This window comes from Mirounga angustirostris, unplaced genomic scaffold (assembly GCF_029215605.1).
Source record: "Mirounga angustirostris isolate CCGP_5_RB_7025 unplaced genomic scaffold, mMirAng1.0.hap1 SCAF_9, whole genome shotgun sequence".
In the NCBI taxonomy this organism is placed as follows: domain Eukaryota; kingdom Metazoa; phylum Chordata; class Mammalia; order Carnivora; family Phocidae; genus Mirounga; species Mirounga angustirostris.
Window position 1 is genome coordinate 76052876 of NW_026991717.1, and position 20656 is coordinate 76073531.

Below are 20656 nucleotides of genomic sequence, written 5' to 3' on the forward strand. Positions count from 1 at the left end.
ACTGGAGACAAGAATTCAGTGACACAAAACAAATCTTTATAAAGTGAATCTAAATATGGGGAAAAACAGTATTTATCTACATGGGAATTTCTGAAATGTGTGTTATTATAAAAGTTAATTCCCCCTCTGAATAAATGATATTTGGTTTTCTTATTAGCATAGTAGTTTGAACAGCTGCACAAAACTCAAATAAAAATTTAAAAGTTTCAGATCCAAATTTTGTTTTCAGATTAACAGGTGCAGAAGATCCCAGGATATACAGTTTTGTCTGAAGAAAGCATTTTGTTTGGGATACATATCTATTAAGTTTGCTATGAATAATATGCAAATAGTAAGTACTTCTACAGGTATAAGTTTTCACAAATGTTAGATTAATATGATTAAGAGGGAAAAAAGCTAGCCCTCGTGAGTGGGCAATATGAATACTTGTAACAAGGAAGTCACTGATCACCAGAGAGCTGATCCAGGTGCTATCAAAGCAGAATTTCATATTTTTATGTGTATGAGTGTGTTTTAAAGAAAAGTTGATTCTTGAAGAGAATAAAGCTTCAGTGAATGTTGTTTGTCTTTTCTGTATAGAAAAGGGAGATCGAATCATTTGGGGAGTATAAAGGATTTGGCTCTAAAGAATTCCTTCTTGAATTTGACTATTGATTTTTGGCTTCTGTAAAACAGTTATAGTACTGTATGTGTAATTTGCTACAAAGGATCATTGCTTAGAGTAGGTAACAGCACAATAGCAGTATAACAGTGATATCTCTATTATGTATAATATGGTAAAATACATTTTATTTTATTTTTTGAGAGAGAGTGAGAGAGAGATGGGGGAGGGGCAGAAGGAGAGGGAGAGAGAGAATCTTGTAGGGTCCACACCGAGTGCAGAGCTGTTGCCAGGCTTGATCTCATGACCCTGGGATCATGACCTGAGCTGAAATCAAGAGTCCACTTAACCGAATGAGCCACCCAGATGCCCAAAATATATTTTAAATATAATTTATAAAATGTGTTAAATAGCTCACTTTAAATATTTAAATTAATTTTATCCTATGTTTATCTATAAATGTTTACATTTTGTGATTATTTAAGGTTTATTTAAAAGTTATGAATTGTACAAAACTTTGATTTTATTCTGGCTGCCTTTTTGTGCCTTTCCTCTTAAATGTTAGCAAAATTGACCAAGAAAAACATAAAACAATCCCCTGAATCAGTTGATTTTTCCTTCTTACACTGACCACCAATTTCCTAAGCATTTGGGGTAATCCTCTCTCTTCCTGTGTCTCCTCACATTGTTTTTCTCTCCTTGGCACTATTCTTAAGTAATTCATTCTTTCATTCTCTCATTCATCTTTTCAACAAATATTTATCAGTGATGCAACATGTCAGCCATAGGATACAGAGATGAACGAGGCAGACATAGATCTTGCTGTCATGGACTTTCTGTTTTGTGGCAAAGAGACAACTAAATAATTTAATTTCAGAGTACGTGAGAGATGCCATAAAAGGGAATTGTGCTATACTGTGCAAGCACATAATACAAGAGATACCTAACTAAGGTTGAAGAATTTGGGAAAAGCTTTATTTCTTGTTGACATCCCCATTATTTGATCCTTAATAAGTTTCTATTTAATTAGACATTTCTGATTATATTAGACTCCAATGGCTGCTATAACAAGTTATTGCTAATTTATTGGCTTATAACAACAGAACTTTATTTTCCTATAATTCTGGACGCCAGAAGTTCAAAATGGGTCCAAAAAACTGGGCCAAAACTAAGGTATCAGCAAGGTCATACTCCCTAGAGAGGTTCTATTGGAAAATCTGCTTTCTTGCCTTTTCTAGCTTCTAGAGATGCATTCCTTATATTCTTTGGCCCATGGCTCTTTCCTCCACCTTCAAGGCCAGAAACATGGTCACATCACCTCTCCTCTTCTGTTAGCAAACTCCCTCTGCCTCCTTCATATAAAGATGCTGGTGATTACATTTAGGGTCTATCTGGATACTGCAGTATAATCTCCCTAATTTAAAATTAACTTAATCACCTCTGTGAAGTTCCTTTTGCCATATAAAATATAAATATAGATACATACATATAAAAATATTCACAGGTTCCAGGGATTAGGACATGGATATTTTGGGGGGCTAATATTTAGCCTACTGCATTGGCCCATCAAAATTAGTATTTATAAGTAATTGTCTGAACATGTAATCCAAGAAAGGTCTTGTAAATTCTGTGATCAGATATTTTGTAACTTATTTTTGGAAAAGAAGACCATTCTTTATAAAGTACTAAATCTTTATGCTTTTAGTAAAGTAATGAAATTATATTTTATAATATTGTAAGGTGTTTTGTATGTAACTCAAGAAAGCTGGCCTACTTTGGCTTAACTATTGGAGGTATAGTGAAAGTATGTAGACAGGATTTGAACCTCTGAATCTCCTGCCTGTCTGATAAAGCAGTTGCAGCCCTCCTTGTCCATTCTAACCTGAGTCCCATGTGCATGAAAAGAAAAGTAATTAATTACTCATTTGGCTTTGAAATGCTCACGTCTCTATCTCTGGAGAACAAAGCTGTACTTCATATGTATCATAGGACTACTGTGTCCCAAATAGTGGGCAGGCTTAGGCAGCCTGTTCCTTAGTTCCTTCTGGATTCTTCTTCTAGCATTGTTGAGTGTGGAAAACAATGCCTCTTCTATTAGGAAAGGGGACCTATCAGGCACAGGGAATTCTAAAGAGAGTATTTCAAGAGAAAAGTGATTCAAGAGGGCCAAGAGTATGTTTACCTGGGTCCAGCTATCTTTAAAATGTCTTTATTCTTTCCAACAGAAACTTTACCTTTTAGTACAAAAGCCTACTCATGTTGATTCTGTTGACCATAGTTCTATTTTTTCCCTTCTAGTCCTAGGGGAAGAGTGGAATGAGGTGATGGGAAGAGAAAATTTTTAGGACTTTCAGATGATATGGTATGTACTCAAAACTTGTGATTGCCTAGGATTAAAGTAGAATATAAAGAAATGAAAGTCCAGATCACATGAAGGAACCCAACATTTTTGACTAGCAGCTGATGGCATAGAAAATTAGAGTGGAGATAATGCCTGAGATAAGTGAGCTGATAATTATTGAGTACCCATTATCTTCCAGAAAATCTGCTGGATTTTTTTCCTTCAATGGTTCTGTTTGGGTAGTAAATTCTCTTTACTGTAGAAGGAACTGAAGCTGAGAAAAGTAAACTGATTTTCCGAAGTATTTCACTTAGTAAATGGCAATGCTTGTATTTAAAGTCTAGTTTCTCGGAAGCCAAAATCCATTGTTGTTTTGATACCACACCTTTTCAGGGTGCCTGAGTTTATCACAAAACTACATGGAAGAGACTGGGAAAATAACTTAAAATGTCAAATCATTCTCCTATAAAGGATTTTGCTACAGCTGTGGAAATATGCCCTGAGGGTGTATGATAGAATGTGAACCAGATCCATGGAAAATACATCTTGACTCTGCTCTTTTGCTTTCCCTGCTGAATCCCTAGTAGGAAATGAATGTCTGTTTCTTTTCTGTAGATACTGATATTTTTCAGTGTTGATATTCACAGTGTTGTTTTTCCCCCCCATAGAATTATCTCATGTAAGTGATATTTCTTTTAAATTTGGGGTAAATTTTAATAAGATTATTTCTGACTTTGCTCTTCTAACTAATACAACCTGAGTAGGTATAAGTTAAATTAGTTTGGCTGCTCCCAAAATGTGATCAGCTATTAATAAGTGGTCTGCAGATTTTCTTTTTTTAACTGAAAGATTGGGATTCTCTTATTCCCTTCCTGAAAATTAGAAAAGCTCTTCTGATTTCATTTGCATGTTGAGATTTTCTATTATGACTTGTATTCAATTTAACACACTAAAATATGAAGCAAATCTGTTCATTTAATCTGCTGATGCCTGAGCCAGTATCTCTGCAGCAAGAGATATCATTCCTTCTTGTGTGCATGTGCTCAAGAGCAATTGTTTGACTATAGCTTTTATTAATATAAATCAACATCTACAAAAAAGCCTCCTTTATTCCTGCAATTCATATTTATATAAATAGAAAAGTAATGGATTTCGAAAAGAGTCCAATAGGTTTGAGCTTCTAGAATTATCCCAAGAGTATAGGCAGGATTGAAATATTTCAAGGTGTTTTGGAATGGGGTGTTGATAAAATATTTCCATGTTTGCCGAGTGCCTCTGAGCTGGCGGATTCATACTAATAAAGGCAGAAGCCAGGAATAGTTATAATACGCTTAATTAACTCTGAGCTTATTTAATGCTATGGTCCAGATGAACCCTAGATAGGGAGACATAATACATATAGCTCATTAAAAAATAATTTCAACTTCTCTAATCTATATTTGCATAAAGTTCAGGTCCTTGTCCTGAAGGTATTAATTATTTTCTAATATTATTGTTGAAAAATGGATTCCCATGAAAAAATGGTAATTAGAGGAATGCTAGCTAACATAATTCAATTTCACATAACATACTCATGCCAGTTATACCATACGATGCCTTTGTCTTGAGGAAACACCCTTTTAAAAGAGGTTTTTAATAATAATAATAATAATAGTAATAATAATAATAAACATTTGTATAAATGAGCTCCTGACTGAGAGCCATTAAAAAAATACAATAAACAAAATTAACCTATTTGTCTCTGTTTATATAAATTGGAAAGGTACTTGCTAGAGCCTTTGTGTTTCCATAGGGAATGGGTTATTTTTGCTTTGATCGTATTTTAGAACTCATTTTCTTAAGGATAGTACATGTTATTTTGAGAAAATGTACGCAGAGAATTAAAGAATCTGATTAACTCTTATATTTGATGAATCTCACATGACATGCTTCTGGAATTTTATGGTGAATTGCTAACAGTGAACAATTCTAGAAATCAACATTCTAGCAAAGAAGCTATAATAGCGTACTAAATAAGAAACAGCAACTTGAGCTGAATGTGCTATGGGAACTTTCTCTTCTAATTTTATGCATGGTATATATTTCTTAAAATATTTTCTCTATTCCATATGTATATATTAGGGCTATTTTATGTAAAGGCACAGGTCAGTAGCCCTATCCAATATCCTTAATATTTATAAACGAAGTAAGAAAAGCTGGAGAAGTGGACAGGAAAGAGATTACAAAGGAGTAGGAGAGGGGAAGCCCCACTCAACATTCACCTGCCTGTTCTTGGCACTGTGCTGTGTGCCTAACCCGTATTTACCTGATTGCATTGGATGATTATACTTTAACCCTATTGCCATTTGCCAGGTTGTAAATAGCAGACCAATCTAGGTGTGGTTTGTACTGTATCTTATTCCAAATATTTATTTACTTTTGTATTGCTGAGGCCTTTCTGGATTATACTGCTTAATTTATTTCTTGTTTTTTAGACTATGCAGAAAAAAAAAGACTTTAAAGAAAACAAATAGTATTTATTTGTATTTCCTTTAATTTCATATTTTGGACCTGTAGCTGCTTTCCATGTTTCCCCAATTACTTTAGGACCTCTGGCATAACTTTTTTTTTTTTTTTTTTGAGAGCGGCAGGGGAGGGGCAGAGGGAAAGGAAGAGAAAGAATCTCAAGCAGTCTCTACACTAAGTGCAGAGTTCGTCACAGCACTCCATCTCACAACCCTGAGATCGTGACCCGTCGAAATCAAGAGTCAGACGCTTAACCACCTGAGCCACCCAGATGCCCCATCTGGCCTAACTTTATTTCTTCTCCTTCCTGCTCTGGTTCTTGCTCCATATTTCAAGGTAATATATACTGCTAAAATAGTGCCTACACAATCCTTCCAAGGAACTTTGCTGCTGATATCGTGACAGTCTCGTAATGATAATCATACAAATTAAGTTATGCTGATGCTCAACTGAACTGAAGCTGCTCCACTGTGGCAAAACTAGTCACTATTGATGCTGAGGAAGCTCCATGTGGCCATCCTGCTTTATGTTCAGGGGCAGCAAAGCTCTTTCTGTCACTTTTGTGGTGTGCTGGATACATGTGTTCCATGATGTAGCTGCTTCATTCTCTTAATATCTGTGGAAATTTTGGTGAAAATATCTTTTGTTTTCTCCTGAAGCCAGTTGCCCTAGAATATAGATGTGAGACTAAGACTGGGCTGAAGAATAAAGTACCTTTTCATAATTGCCTCTTCTTTCTTACTTGAAACATCATTCTCAAATTGAGCTGGCATGCCTCATTTTTTGGGATAAAGGATTTTCTAGTGGGGAATCCAATGAAACATATTCTTGGTTTGCTCATGTAACTAGTTTTCTGGGAAGTTTTAATAACACCTCGTTTCTCTCCTAATATGTAGTTCACGTGCTATAAAGCTGATGTGCCATACCAGATCTTACAGTGTTATGCCAATTCCATTTAACTAATGTTATTGTTATCAGGATATGGGGCTAGGCCTTGTAGAAAATGGGGTATTTGAGTATGTTCTTACAGAATTTCTTTTGTGCATGTTGTTTAGAGATAGTTCACTTTAGCTCAGGACATTTCTGCCATTTTTAGATTAGGTATGTTATGTGATCCTTGACTTCCAGGGAGCAGCCCTGTAGTGTATGGATGGAGCAGAGTTTAGTCATCTGAGAGTTAATACTGCAACAAGATGCAGGAGGATGTCTAAGTGCTAAGACAGAGGTACGGAGAAAATATCTAAGGTCAAGGCTGTGTATACTTGAAGTCACAAAGATAGGAAGCAAAGAGTTAGAAGTACCCTTCTGACTAATATGAGGCTTTTGAGACAAGCAGGGAGGTTGTTGTCTGTAAAGCTCAGATAAGCAACTAATCAATATGGCAAAGGGTAGCTTATTAATAGTAACAGATAGGATTTTGCTGGACAGTGACACATATGAGACTGTCAATAGTGATGAATATGAGCCAATGCATGTTGAGAACAGAGGGAAGCTTCAGACAAGGTCTCCCTGGCAACAATCGAAGGGAGGTCCTTTATCTAAAGTAGTGAAGGCAGTTTGTGTTTGTTTGTTCCTTTTTTTCCTCCTGAACACAGACCTGTCTGATGAAAGTGCTATATGGTCTTTATAAAAAGAAAATTTAGGTATCTAAAATTTAGGCAGAGGCAAATCAACCTCAGATTAAGGATATGCATTTATCCACACCCAGAGATCAAATTTAGTCATGTAATAATGAAAGTATATTTACCAAATGGGGCTTTTAGAAGCTGGAGGGCCCAGAATGGAAGTTGTCTCTTCTGTAAGGGAAAACATGAGGCAGACAATAATCTTACTGTTGATAAAAACTTAAACCTCTTTTTATGAGTAGCATCTTCTCATCTATATTTAACACCAAAGAAAAAATAAACCCCTACCTTTTGTGTAGTGTGTGTTGGTGCTAGAAATATCTCAAAGCTTGCTTAGAAAATAAAATAAAATGTGTAAAAACGTCCACTATGTGCCAAGTATTGTGCTAAATAACACCTTAGGGATAGAGAAGGTGTGGAAGATACTTTGTAAAATGTATCTGTGCTTACATTCTAACCTTGGAGACAGGAAGATTGTATCATCCAAAGATGGTCACAACCATATTTCCCATCTATGTGCTTTTCTGTAATATGGTTTTGCCACTCTCTCATCAAGTTGTGGAGTTTGTTTCTCTGCTCCTTGAATCTGAGCAGGCTCCATATCTGCTTTGGCTAATAGTTTATGGTGAAAGAGATGCTGTGCATAGTTGGGGGTCAATGAATATCTGCTCAATCCTGTAGAAGGGTGATTCTGGGAGAAGTGAAAAAGTCACTTCTTTGAACATTTTAATTCTGTAAGGTGAGGCCTTCAAAGCAGGATTTATCAGTTGGTTGAAGTCTGAGAGTTAAAGAAGAGCAAATACTGGTTTGCAGATTTGGTAGAGACCATTTAATGTCATTTGTGTTTTGGTGTGAACATTGCTTTTTTTTATGCTAGTAGTTTAACATACTTGTTTTTATTTATCTTAGTGAACTAAGAGGACACTTTAGCATATCCAAGACAGAGATGATACTATTTTAATGTCACATTTCTCTGGTAGGCTAAGTACTACTTGGGGGTATTGACCCATGATGGAGAAAAATCAGAGTTAATAGTATCAACAGTTAAGATAAAGGAGGTAGAACAGATGAAAGTGATTTTGAGGATTTAGGGCTATGATCCTGATTATATTCCAGAGAAAAATAGACTTGTAAGTTTTTCCATTACAAACACATGTATCCTCTTTATCTTTCCCACTGCTTTATAAAGGTACTTCTGGGTGGTAAGAAACAAGCATGTTTGGATCTCCACTCCTGATAGGAGTTCATTGTAGGTTTACAGAAAAAGAAGGGAAGCCCAAGAAGCTGCTTCAGCAACCATATATCCAGGCCTTCAGAAGTTCTTTGTGCCTAGAACTTTTAATTATCCTGTTAGAGGCAAGGGTCCATTGCCCCCATTTTTAGTCACTGCTGTTCCATTTATTTGTGTCCATGTCTTGCTTTTCTATTTTTATCTCCTGGCTTTTGCTTACTCATGGTATCCTCTTTCTCATGGCTCTTGCTTATTTATTTGTGTGAGTCTCTTAAATTCCTTTACTCTCTGCTCCTTCTCTAATTGGGTTGGGTAGTCACTATCAATTTTAGTAAGACCTTATAATACTCAAGGTGGCCAGCTTTTGGTAGTTTATTCAGCAGGAGACAATGGGTATGGACAAAATTCAGTTTCATGGTCAGTTCTCCAGAAATCCACTATGTAGTTCATTAATTATTCTCAGGTGGTATATTCTGATTTTAAAATATGATAAAACTGAGTATCTACTGATGTGGAAATGTTTGGGTTCAAAGTAGATGGCCAAGGAAGAATTCTTGAAACATCTTAGGTGCAAAAAGATGGTTTTATTAAAGCCCCGGGGGCAGGACTCATGGGCACAAAGGGCTGCTCTGGGATTGTGAGGAGCAACTGATTATATACTATGTTGTTGGGTGAGATAAAGACAAGAGAAGTTTCCAAAAGGATTTTCATATGTTAAAGAATGCTCACAGGATCTTGGAGGCCTAGCTATTGTCAAGCTAAGATTATTTTTCTCTCTAGCAAAGCATTAACATTAAAATAGTTGGGAGTTCCTGGAGGAAAGTTATACTCTGCTGGCCTCAAGTATTTGTCAATGGACTGCAGGTTATAAGGAAATTTAGTTTTATCTGCATTTCCTTTTTGCCTTTTTTTCCCCTTCATCATTTACTATCTGGCAGGAAAGGTAGGAAGGAAAAGACTCTTTAAAGAGGTAAAATTCTGAAGTCACCATGTCACCTTTTTTTGCTTTGCTTAAGAGTCTGGCAATCCTTACACAGAAGCCCTGAATGGTATCTGAATTTATACTATTTAAATGAATGTGTACATTTTGTTGAAGTCAGTAAATATTTATTATGGTATACTATATTTATTAAATTTTATTTTAAATCTCTCACCTTTTGTGTGTGTCTCTTCATTGTTAACAATATTATTGAGAGATCAAAAGGGTTATCTCTGAGGGTAGAGTAAGATTTCTAATGATTGGCTAGTACTTTTCAAGGCAGGAATATTCTTATTTTAGCACTTGGCTCCTCTATTGTAAACTGTGCATTTGAAAGAATCAGGCCACAGCAGGGGAGAGTTGACATTCTTTCATTTTTTGGTGCATCAGGTATAGGAAGATGAAGGACAGCATCAACACTTCCATGCTGTCATTATTGATGAATTCAATACCATCTGGAGAGCTGGCTCTGGCAGTTACTCTGTAAGACTTGCTAACCAAAGCCCTTTTTTTATACATCTGGAGAGAGCTCTAAGAAGAAATTACTGATTGAAAAGGAGTGAGTGGCATATTTCCTGGAATATTTTTTAATAGGGTTGAGAAGGATTCAAGTTTAGTCTATTTTCTTCAATCCGTTTTATTTAATACCAGGAAAATATATTACATACATCCTGGGTACACGTGTAATAATATTTCCTTTCCAACTGGAGACTTTTCCTACCACCTGTCTCTGAACTTATTCAGACATCATATCTGTTACATACTAGAATCTGGGGTTAAAAAATGAGTAAGAAGTCATCTAAGTAAAGCTGAGAATAGTCTAAAAAAAGTGGAGACAAACGTAAGCAGATAAGTACGTTGATGTGCTATGCCTGATAAAGATGAACACAGAAAGTGGTGGAAACATAAAGAGTGGAGTGAGAAAAGGACTTAAAGTCATTTGGGAGCTTGTTTGGAGGTTCTAGGGGAGTGCAGCTACTCGTATACCCTTGACCGAAGAACGGTCCTCCTCTATCGGGGAAGGTCATCCTCTTCGACCAAGCGCGCAGCTTCGGGAGGGAAGCACATGGAGCGGTGAGGGAGGAAGGGGACAACCGCCTAGCCAGCCAGATCAGCCGAATCAACCCTGGCGATCAATGGGGTGACAGATGTCGCAGCCAGATCGCCCTCACATTCACTTAAAGACATTTGGGAGGGATTTCAGACAGTAGATGGATTTTGAACTGAGAACTGACAGATATATGGTCTTCATTCATTGAGCACTTATTAAATGCTATGTATTATACTGGGTGTTTAATGTATTACCCTTATCATATTCAGGAGCTGGTATTTTATTTTTATACAGATAGATTGTTATTGAGATAAAGAGACTATGTTAAAGAGTTTAGTTCATAAGCCTAAATCTACATAGCTAGTAAGTAATGTAGCCAGTATTCAAACTCAGCTCTTCTTCATTCCAAAGTCTGTGCTCTTAATGATTTCACTGTACCAGCTTGTGGTGATCATGGTGGTGGGGTGCGTCTGTGTGTCTGTTTGTCTTTGCTTATGTATGTATATTTGTGGGCATAAATGAAACATGGAAATCAAATGAGGTATATGAGTAGATGAGTCAGGCTTGTCAAAACAAGACTAAGTTATCCAACATTAACATTATTATAAATTAGGGGTAACTGAGTTATTAGAAGAAATAAGAAGAGGCTGTTTCATGAAGGGACTCACATTTCATGTCCCATTGGTAGTGAGGTATCTTTGAAGATGTTTAAATAGGATATTCCTATGACAATATTTGCTTAAGAAAGATAATTTGGGGGCATAACAGAATAGGAAGACAAGTAAATAATTTCAGCAGTTCAGGATAAAAGGTGAAGCATAAACTTAAGACTGAGGCAGTAGGAATAGAAAAGAAAAGATCGTAGATAAGAAAAATATTAAAGAGGTAGCAGTTTTAGGGCATGATAAACATTTGAAAATGTAGAGATCGGATGGGCAGGAAGAGAGCTGACTTTTTCTGGCTTAGTTGACATGTGCATGGTGGGATCAGTTACAGAGCATAGAGAATAAGGAATCAGGAGAAAAAAAATATATCGGTATTGGTGTGGTGGAGAAGAATGAAGAAATCAGTAATGAAAATATTGAGTTTGAGAAATCTGAAAAACATTTAGGAGCTGAAATAAAGTTCAGGGTTGGATAGGGAAGTGAACTGGAGGAAGGTGGTTGGGAATTTTCAACATATGGGTATTCTAGTGAGACCATGTAGAGATGCCTCCGAAGACCTGTGAAGTTCGGTTTGAATGGTTATTGATATAGGAGACGTAGAAGTCAGTTAATAGATACAAAAGTTGGTTTATTTTAGAAGTTAGTTAATCTATATAAAAGCTTATTTTCACAGGGTATCTAAGTACTTAGAAACAAATAAATTATGCCTCCCTCTGTGCTAGGGAGATAAACAAGATTAAGAGTACACTAATTTTGCAGTTAGCCCTTATTCTTCATCTGTCCTTACATATATATCCCTTTGCCTTGTGACTTTAAAGTTACTCTTATTAAAACATAGAGTTTATTTCTCTGCTCATTGATTCTAAGTTCAGCCATCGTAATTTGATTCAGCCAATGGGCCAAAGGTATGATGAATGAGGAGGCTTGAAAATGCACAAGTGCAGTGACATTTCTGCCTTCACCCCTCTGCCTTTGCCATAAGAACACAAAGAGCGTAGCCACCTGGATGATGGTGAGAGATGCACGAAGCACAATTGAGTTGCTCTAGCCAACATCCAGCTAATCCATATGTATAAGCCCCAAACTGGCAGCTGGCTGAGCCTCAGATGCGTAGGTATGCTCATGTGAAACTAGAATAGTTATCTGGTTGAGTCCAACCTAAACCATCTATTTATGAAGCTGTGAGCTAAATACATGTTTATTGCTATAGGCCACTGATGCTTTTTGTTTATTTGTTTCACAGCATTATGGTGGAAACAGATAACTGATATGGGCAGGAAAAGGTGAAATTGCTTTGTTATTAGATTCGTAGGGGTCATGGAGTCCTGAAAATAATCGTAATTCTCTACTTTCCTCAGCTTGACATAGTTATAGCCAAGAGTCATCATGAAGAGAAGAGCCATTGCCAAAATTTAATGATTTTGAATATATCAAATAGCAAAACAGATTCAGTATAGACTATGGGATAGTTTTGTTTAAAAAAAACCCACAGCTTTCTGTCAAAGGAGCATAGTCCCAGTATCATATTCAAACTCAAGGCTGATTATTATTTTTTGAAGGACTGCTTTCACGTGATTTTTAATGATTACAGGGATTAACACCACGTGTCTTCTCAACCATGCTGACTTTGTTCTCTCTAAGCACAGATATTATTTTTTGAAAACCAGAGCACATACGATGAACCCATACCTAGATATATTCCCAAGTTAACATACAATTTATAGTGTAATTTATGGGTATGGAAATAGTGGGGATTTCAGGACAGATAAAAAATAAGATGACAATGTGGTAGGTAGTGTAAAGTGGGGAGTGTTATGCTTAGATGTAGGTTGGTAAGCACTTTCCCCCCATATTGACCGTGCATTTTTTTTTAAGATTTTATTTATTTATTTGACAGAGAGAGAGACAGTGAGAGAGGGAACACAAGGGGGAGTGGGAGAGGGAGTGGGAGAGGGAGAAGCAGGCTTACCGCCGAGCAGGGAGCCCAATGTGGGGCTTGATCCCAGGACCCCGGGACCACGGCCCAGCGGAAGGCAGATGCTTAACAACTGACCCACCCAGGCACCTCGTGCATTTTTTATATGAAATTTTTTTTTTTGACCTGACTGGGGATTAAGCATATGTAACAGCCTTCCTGGTATAGACTCACAAATTTTTATGTGTTTTTTTTTTTTCCCTAAAAAAAACCCCTCAATACATACACATATTAAAAATAATTGGATATTGTAAGTCAAGGTAACATCTCACACATCTAGGCCTATGTTGACAGATATAGTCTCATCTTGATTCTTATTTTCCTGTATTCTCTCTTATATCCTCTTTTAACAAAAAGTCAAACTGGACAACAAAAACTAAATGCCTATTCATTGCTGTTTTAGTTTCCCTTCTCTCTCATTCTCTCTCCCTAGGCTTATTCTCCACTTCTCTCTTTCCCACAGTTAAAAATATAAAAAAACATAGAGTACCCAACATATTACAACTCAGATGTCGAAAAGCTTATTGAAACCTAACTGGAAAGAAAGCTTATGAAGTATTATTATGTTTTTTTTATGTCACTTCACCTTTCCCTCTGCTCTGAACTTCTAAGTTCCTCAATCATACTTTTTTCTTTAATCTTTCTTATTTTTGAAGTTTTTAAAGTATTTTAAAATATTTTTATTGATGTATAGTTGACACACAATGTTATGTTAGTTTCAGGTGTACATCATAGTGATTTGACTCTATACATTGCTCTGTGCTCACCACTGTGAGTGTGATTACCATCTGTCACCATGCAGCTTCACAGTACTATTGACTATATTGCCTATGCTGTTACTTTTCCTCTCTGTGGTTTATTTTGTAACTGGAAGTTGCACTTCTTAATAACCTTCACCTATTTTTGCCTATCCCTCCACACCCTCCCCTTTGGCAATTACCAGTTTGTTCTCTATATTTATGAGTCTGTTTCCATTTTTGCTTGTTTATTCATTTGTTTTGTTTTTTAGACTCCACATATGAGTGAAGCCATATGGTATTTGCCTTTCTCTGTCTGACTTGTTTCACTTAGCATAATATTCTCTAGGTCCGTCCTTGGTGACACAAATGGAAAGATCTCATTCTTTTCTATGGTTAAGTAATACCCCATTATATATATGTGTATACACACATACACTTCCCACATCTTCTTTATCCATTTATCTATCTATGGACCCTTTGGTTGCTTCCATATCTTGGCTATTGTAATGCTGCAATAAACATAGGGTTGCATATATCTTTTTAAATTGTTTTTTTTGTTTTGTTTTGGGTAAATATCCACTAGTAGAATTACTGAATTGTATAGTACTTTAATTTTTTAAGGAACCTTCATATTTTTTTCCATAGTGATTGCACCAGTTTACATTTCCACCAACATTATGTGAGGATTCCCTTTTCTCCACCTCTTCGCCAACACTTATTTCTTGTCTTTTTGATGCTAGCCATCCTAACTAGGTTGAGGTGATATCTCATAGTGGTTTTGATTTGCCATTCCCTGTTGATTAGTGATGTTGAGCATCATTTCATGTATCTGTTGGCTATCTATATGCCTTATATGGAAAAATGTTTATTCAGTTTCTCTGCCCAGTTTTTCATTGAGTTTTTTTTTTTTTAGTGTTGTGTAAGTTCTCTCAATCATACAGTCTTAACTCTTGCCATGTATTCAGCCACATACAATCCCTAATTCAGCTTTTCTCCTTTTACCTTTCCCTAGGTTCCTCATATGAATCTTCATGGTGTCAAGCACAATAATGTGAATGTAGAGTGTTCAGGAGTGAGGAGATGTGACCCCTAGAAGCATCATTAATCTCATGACCAAGCATTTTACAAGCTTATTTGCCCTTCCCCCTTGATATTAATGAGGAAAGCAGGGCTGAAATAGTTTAAATGATGTGTGTAAAGTCACAGGATTATTGGTTGACAAAGTAGGGGTTAGAATTTTGCTGTCTCTGGCCCAGAGCCTTATTATGGATAATAACCTGATGCATGTTAAAACCAAATCTGAAAACTTGAAAAATATTGTGGATATTCTTTCCTTTCTCTTCAGAACCTAGGACATATTATCAAGGATGGATAAAATAGGGGTGCCTGGGTGGCTCAGTCGTTGGGCATCTGCCTTCAGCTCAGGTCATGATCCCGGAGTCCTGGGATCTAGCCCCGCGTTGGGCTCCATGCTCCGCAGGAGGCCTGCTTCTCCCTCTCACTCCCAGTGCTTGTGTTCCCTCTCTGACTGTGTCTCTCTCTGTCAAATAAATAAATAAAATCTTAAAAAAAAAAAAAGAGGATAAAATAGAACTTGAGGTCTGTTGGATTCTCTTTACTGGTCGAGAGGAAAATAGTTTGGATATGCAGATATAGGTAGGAAGCAGCATCTGTTGTGTATGGGAGAAGGGGCTTTTGAATCTCAAACATTTGCTATAGGTATGGGTGTATGTACATGTTTGGAGGGAGAAGCGGCTATAGTGATATATGGGTGACCAAACAAGGATAATTTTGAGGGTCAGAGGGGATGCTAACTGGACATAATATTGAGACATAACAGGCATAAATTGGGACAGACCTGTGCAAACTGGAATATATGGTCATTCTAGGGATTGGGAACTAGTATTGATCAGGAAAGCCCTAATAGTTTGTTGGGATTGATAAGCATTAGGCCAGTAATTTTGCCTTTCTTCCCAAGCCCCTCATACCTGTCTTCTGGGAGAAAGATCCCATATGTAGCTATTGGTTATTGCTCAAATTCATACCTGACCTTTTTTCTTCTCTCAAGTAGGTTATGAAAGAACCTGTTTTCAACATTTAGTGACTATTCATTCCTGTAGTATAAAACCATGTCATTAATTTGATCATTATGCAGTTGATACAAGGTCTGCTTTTATTGATTACACAATTTCTTGTACCTTTGCAAATTTATCATATTTTCTGGACTTAAAGGCTTTCTCTAATATTCTCCCAAAAAATGAATTTCAACCTTTTCAAAATCCCTATTTTAACATTGTGGGTATCTGGATTCTTTTTCCTTTATTTCTTTTTTCTTTTTTATTTATTTGACAGAGAGAGACACAGTGAGAGGGGGAACACAAGCAGGGGGAGTGGGATAGGGAGAAGGAGGCTTCCCGCAGAGCAGGGAGCCCAATGCGGGGCTTGATCCCAGGACTCTGGAATCATGACCTGAGCCGAAAGCAGACACTTTACGTGAGCCACCCAGGCGCCCCATCATTGTGGGTATCTGGATTCTTGGTGATGGGAAACTAATAGTTATGTGCTGAATTGTATTCCCTCCAGGTTCAAATGCTAAAGCCCTAAACCCTCAGTATTTCAGAATGTAACTGTATTTGTAGATAAAGTCTTTAAAGAAGTGATTAAGTTAAAATGAGGCCTTTAGAGTAGGCCCTAATCCAATGACTAGGATCCTTATACCAAGAGGAAATTAGGACACATGGAGAGACACCAGAAGTGTGTGTGTGTGTGCACAGAGGAAACACCGTGTGAGAACAGTGAGAAGGTAGCCATCTGCATTCCAGCGAGAGAGATTTCAGAATCAAGATGACCCTACCAACACCTTGATCTTGGACCTCTAGCCTTCAAAACTGTGAGAAAATAATTTCTGTTGTTTATTTCATCCACTATGTGGTATTTTCTTATAGTGGCCTAGCAAACTAATCATACATTACTTTTTTTTTCTTTTTTTCTTTTACCAATTTGTGTACTCATTTCTGTAGATCCACAAACTCCTTCCTAGTCTAGTTTTTACTGGAACAATTCTTGCTGCTTCATCCTATGTTTATCCTTGCGATTTTTTTTTTTTTTTAAGATTTTATTTATTCATTTGACAGAAAGAGTGAGAGAGAACACAAGCAGGGAGAGCAGCAGAGGGGGGAGGGAAGCAAGTTCTCCGCTGACCAGGGAGCCCAATTGGGGGCTCAATCCGAGGACCCTGGGAAGATGACCTGAGCCGAAGGCAGTCACTTAATCGACTAAGCACCCAGCCACCCCTATCCTTGCAATGTTATTAAAGTATTCCCAGCAGGAGTAAAGCATTCAGCAAATTTATATATTCATATATTAAATAGTTCTTCTATGTATTATGGACCTGGCACTTTTCAAGCACAATGGTGGATTCCAAGATCCACCAGTAAGACTTTTAAATTATTAAAAATAACAATATCTAAAGATTAGGTATGGGGCGCCTGGGTGGCTCAGTTGGTTAAGCGGCTGCCTTCGGCTCAGGTCATGATCCCAGAGTCCTGGGATCGAGCCCCACATCGGGCTCCCTGCTCAGTGGAGAGCTTGCTTCTCCCTCTCCCTCTGCCTGCCTCTCTGCCTACTTGTGCTCTCTCTCTCTGTCAAATAAATAAATAAAATCTTAAAAAAAAAAAAAAAAGAATTTGTTTAAAAAAAAAAGATTAGGTATAAATATTAGAACTTTTTTTTTGACACCCATTATTTAGTAAACGAGAGTAATTTCATTATGGCACTAAATTTCAAGAGGAAAAAAAATCCATTTATGTAAAGCAACATTTAATTTAAAATTCGATTTTAAATATAGAAATTACTGAACTCATTTAATGATTTATGTATAAGAATTAGTCTGTAGGTAGTTTATTGTTTTATACTTTAAAAGTCAAAATTGGAGCCTCAAAGCCCCATTTCAGGAATTTTCTTATGGTGGGTGTTCCTTAAATGTCCTTTGTAAATGTGAGCATTCACCTGTCCATTGGCATAGCTATAATACCAAAACCTTGATGGGGTTATCATTGCCTTGGTGAAAATAATTATTGTATGAATATTTTTTCCCCATTTGCTCAAGATTACAAAATGAACCTTGTATCTGTCTGGTTTGGTAGTTTCGGGGATACAATGATTGTTTATTGTTGTGTTCTGCAAGAGGCAAACTATGAGCTAATCCTTTGGTAGTCTAGTCTAGTAGTACTTTAGCAGCCACTGGATAAAAGTGACTTTCTAAGTTAATGTTCTTTCTTATAAAGAAATGTCAGAAATTAAGATAAGGAGGGAGTTTGAGGTTGGAATTTTCCTCCCATAGGAACATATCGCTTAGCTCTTATGGGTTTAGCACACTTTTAATATTTTAATGAAGGCTTTTTATGTGCCTGTGCTACTTAATATTCCAAATTAAGGTCTATTCTCCTGATATGCACATGTAGCTCCCATTATGCACCATCAAGAGGAGTGTAGTAGAAAAGCCTCTATCTGCATGGAACAGCACATGCCTTAAGCACAGAAGGTCAACAATTGCACTTTGACTAAGCTGAGGCTACTTAATGAGAGCTTCATTGCTTCAGTAAAAAGTGTTTTACATTTTAGTCAAAGCACCAGAGTTGGATAATGATAAGTTTCAATATGTTCTCGTCAAAAATAATTTTATAGTTTTTCTAATGTCATTCTCCACTTCCAAAAGGACAACACATGCAATCCATGATGTGAGGGTTAACTCAGGAATTTCAGAAAAGCACAGATTTAAGCTTTAATGGGTAATATAGCTTGGTTAACTGCCACAGTCTTTCCATTTAGGTCTTAATGACTTTAATTCACTCATTTTTTTACTAATGGTGATCTACCAGTAGGAGGAAGAGAAGATAAAATCTACATGGAAAGTTTTCAGCTAACACTTGATTAAATGCAAAAATAACTAGGGATAATATTTATTTAAGGAAGAAAAAATCTTAGCAATATACTATAATATCTAAAGATGAACAAGAGAATGTGTTGGGTCAGAATACTGCTTGAGCAAATCTGATCCTTAGGAAACTCTGCATGCATTTTTATTTGCATTCCAGAGCAAACAACCAGAAATATATCTCTGCCTAATATTCTACCCATTTAATGATTTAGAGAGAACTGCTTCTATGCACTATTGTGAAAATGGAAAGTAAAATCACACACTGTATTTTAAAGTAATTAAGGAAGAGACATAAATGTCTGTCTCTCCCTTAAGAAATGTTGAATTGACATAGTCTCTAACTAGGTTTCATCTTGGAGAAAACTGATGAAGATGACAACATAATGATATATTTGAGTGGTTCTAAGCTAAATATTTAGAAATCAAATTACATCCCCATATCTACCACCATTGGTGCTTCATTATTCAAAGTTAAGGCACTGCTTATGAGGGCTAAAAAGGCCAAAAGTGAAAGGGACCTAGAAATTACAAAGCACATACCCTTGGTTTTAAAATGAGGAAGCTGGAGGCTCACAGGCTTATAATGAGTTATCACCTAGTAATACTTCACTGTGAATGATATTTATCAGATCCTTTATGAATAAGGCTATAAATATATTATTAGTGGAGAGATTGTTCAGAAGTCAAAAGAAACAACTACTGCCTTGGGATGTATTCCAGTTATCTATTCTTGTATAACAAACTACCACAAAATTTAGGGGTATAAAGCTACATTTATTATGTCATGGAATGATTCAGTGACAAGGAGTAGTTCAAGGGCTGAAGGCTCAGTTTGGGCCAGGGGGTCCCCTTTCAGGATTCTTCACTCACATGTTTGGCACCTAACTTAGGGTGACAGAAGAATGGGCTCAGCAAGGAATGTTCATCTGGGGATCTACATTACTTCACTCCAGCATGACAGTCATATAATTGTTAAACTTGTTACACAGTTGCTCAGGGCTTCTAGAGCATGTGTTCCAGTAAAGAAAATGGAAATTACATAATCTTTTATGACCTAGCTATAGAAGTTACATGGGCATATTATATTGCAGACACAACCTTGTCCAGATTCAACCTTGCCCAGATTCAAGGGGAATCACCTATCAATGAAACACATGTCAAAGACTTTGTGTTTTAAAACTGTGGGGTGGATGGAATGGAGAAAGAAGGCAATGAGATAGTTCAAACTTCAGATGAGCAGTGACATTAATCATAAGCTTTCTCTATTGCTATCTCTAGTTGTTAAATATAATTTTAAATTTAGAAGAAATAGAAGAAAAGGAAAAAATATCAAAGAGATGAGCTCTCTGTCTTTAAAATTTTGTTGTAGTTTTTCTTAATAATGTTCTCTCCATGGCTTATGTAGAAAGTTGTGATCTGGTATCTTTATGACAACCAGAGATAACAATAAGAAAATGATCATTTAGAGGGTAAGAATGGTGAAGATTTAGTTCATAGTGATTTCTTTAAAACTGTAACTCAAGATATCTTGCCTAGAGGTTTTAGAGTGATATAAATGAAAATTGGGCAGATATCCTTTTTGCCTATTGGGTTTGAAACTTCCTTTTAGCCTTGTCTTTCCATTTCTTTCTAATATAAACATGCAAGGTTATAAACCTCATAGTAGAACAAAGTAAATTGGCATAACTGTTTAAAGAAAATGAGTGATGAATGGGACAAAGGAATCAGTTTAATTAGTCGAGATGAATTCTTCAACCTAGTCAAGATTTCTTTTATTAATTGCTTGAGTGAGTTTGGTTGCTCCATTGGCAGTGTCTGCTGAGCTAGGAAGGATTCCTGGTAAGAGATTTGGACCTATAGCAAGAGCCACTTAAATGATCAGGAGAAGGCTTGAATAAACTTTGGGAGGTTAAATTTTTATGGTTCATATTAAGTAGGCCAAAGCCCTTGACACTGAAATGGGTCACATATTCTTTGAGTGAGAACAAACTAGGGAGCTGTGGA

The 20656-nt window shown here is 36.6% G+C and overlaps 1 long non-coding RNA gene across 2 annotated transcripts in view; it reads left to right on the forward strand.

Annotated features, from left to right (window-relative positions):
• The first annotated feature begins 5562 nt into the window (after window positions 1-5562).
• The window catches only part of LOC129046534 (uncharacterized), a 309760-nt gene continuing 294666 nt past the window's right edge, over window positions 5563-20656 (forward strand). For both annotated transcript variants that reach the window (XR_010404758.1, XR_010404759.1), the window contains exon 1: window positions 5563-5783. This is a non-coding gene — a long non-coding RNA (uncharacterized LOC129046534). The remainder of the gene's footprint in view (window positions 5784-20656) is intronic.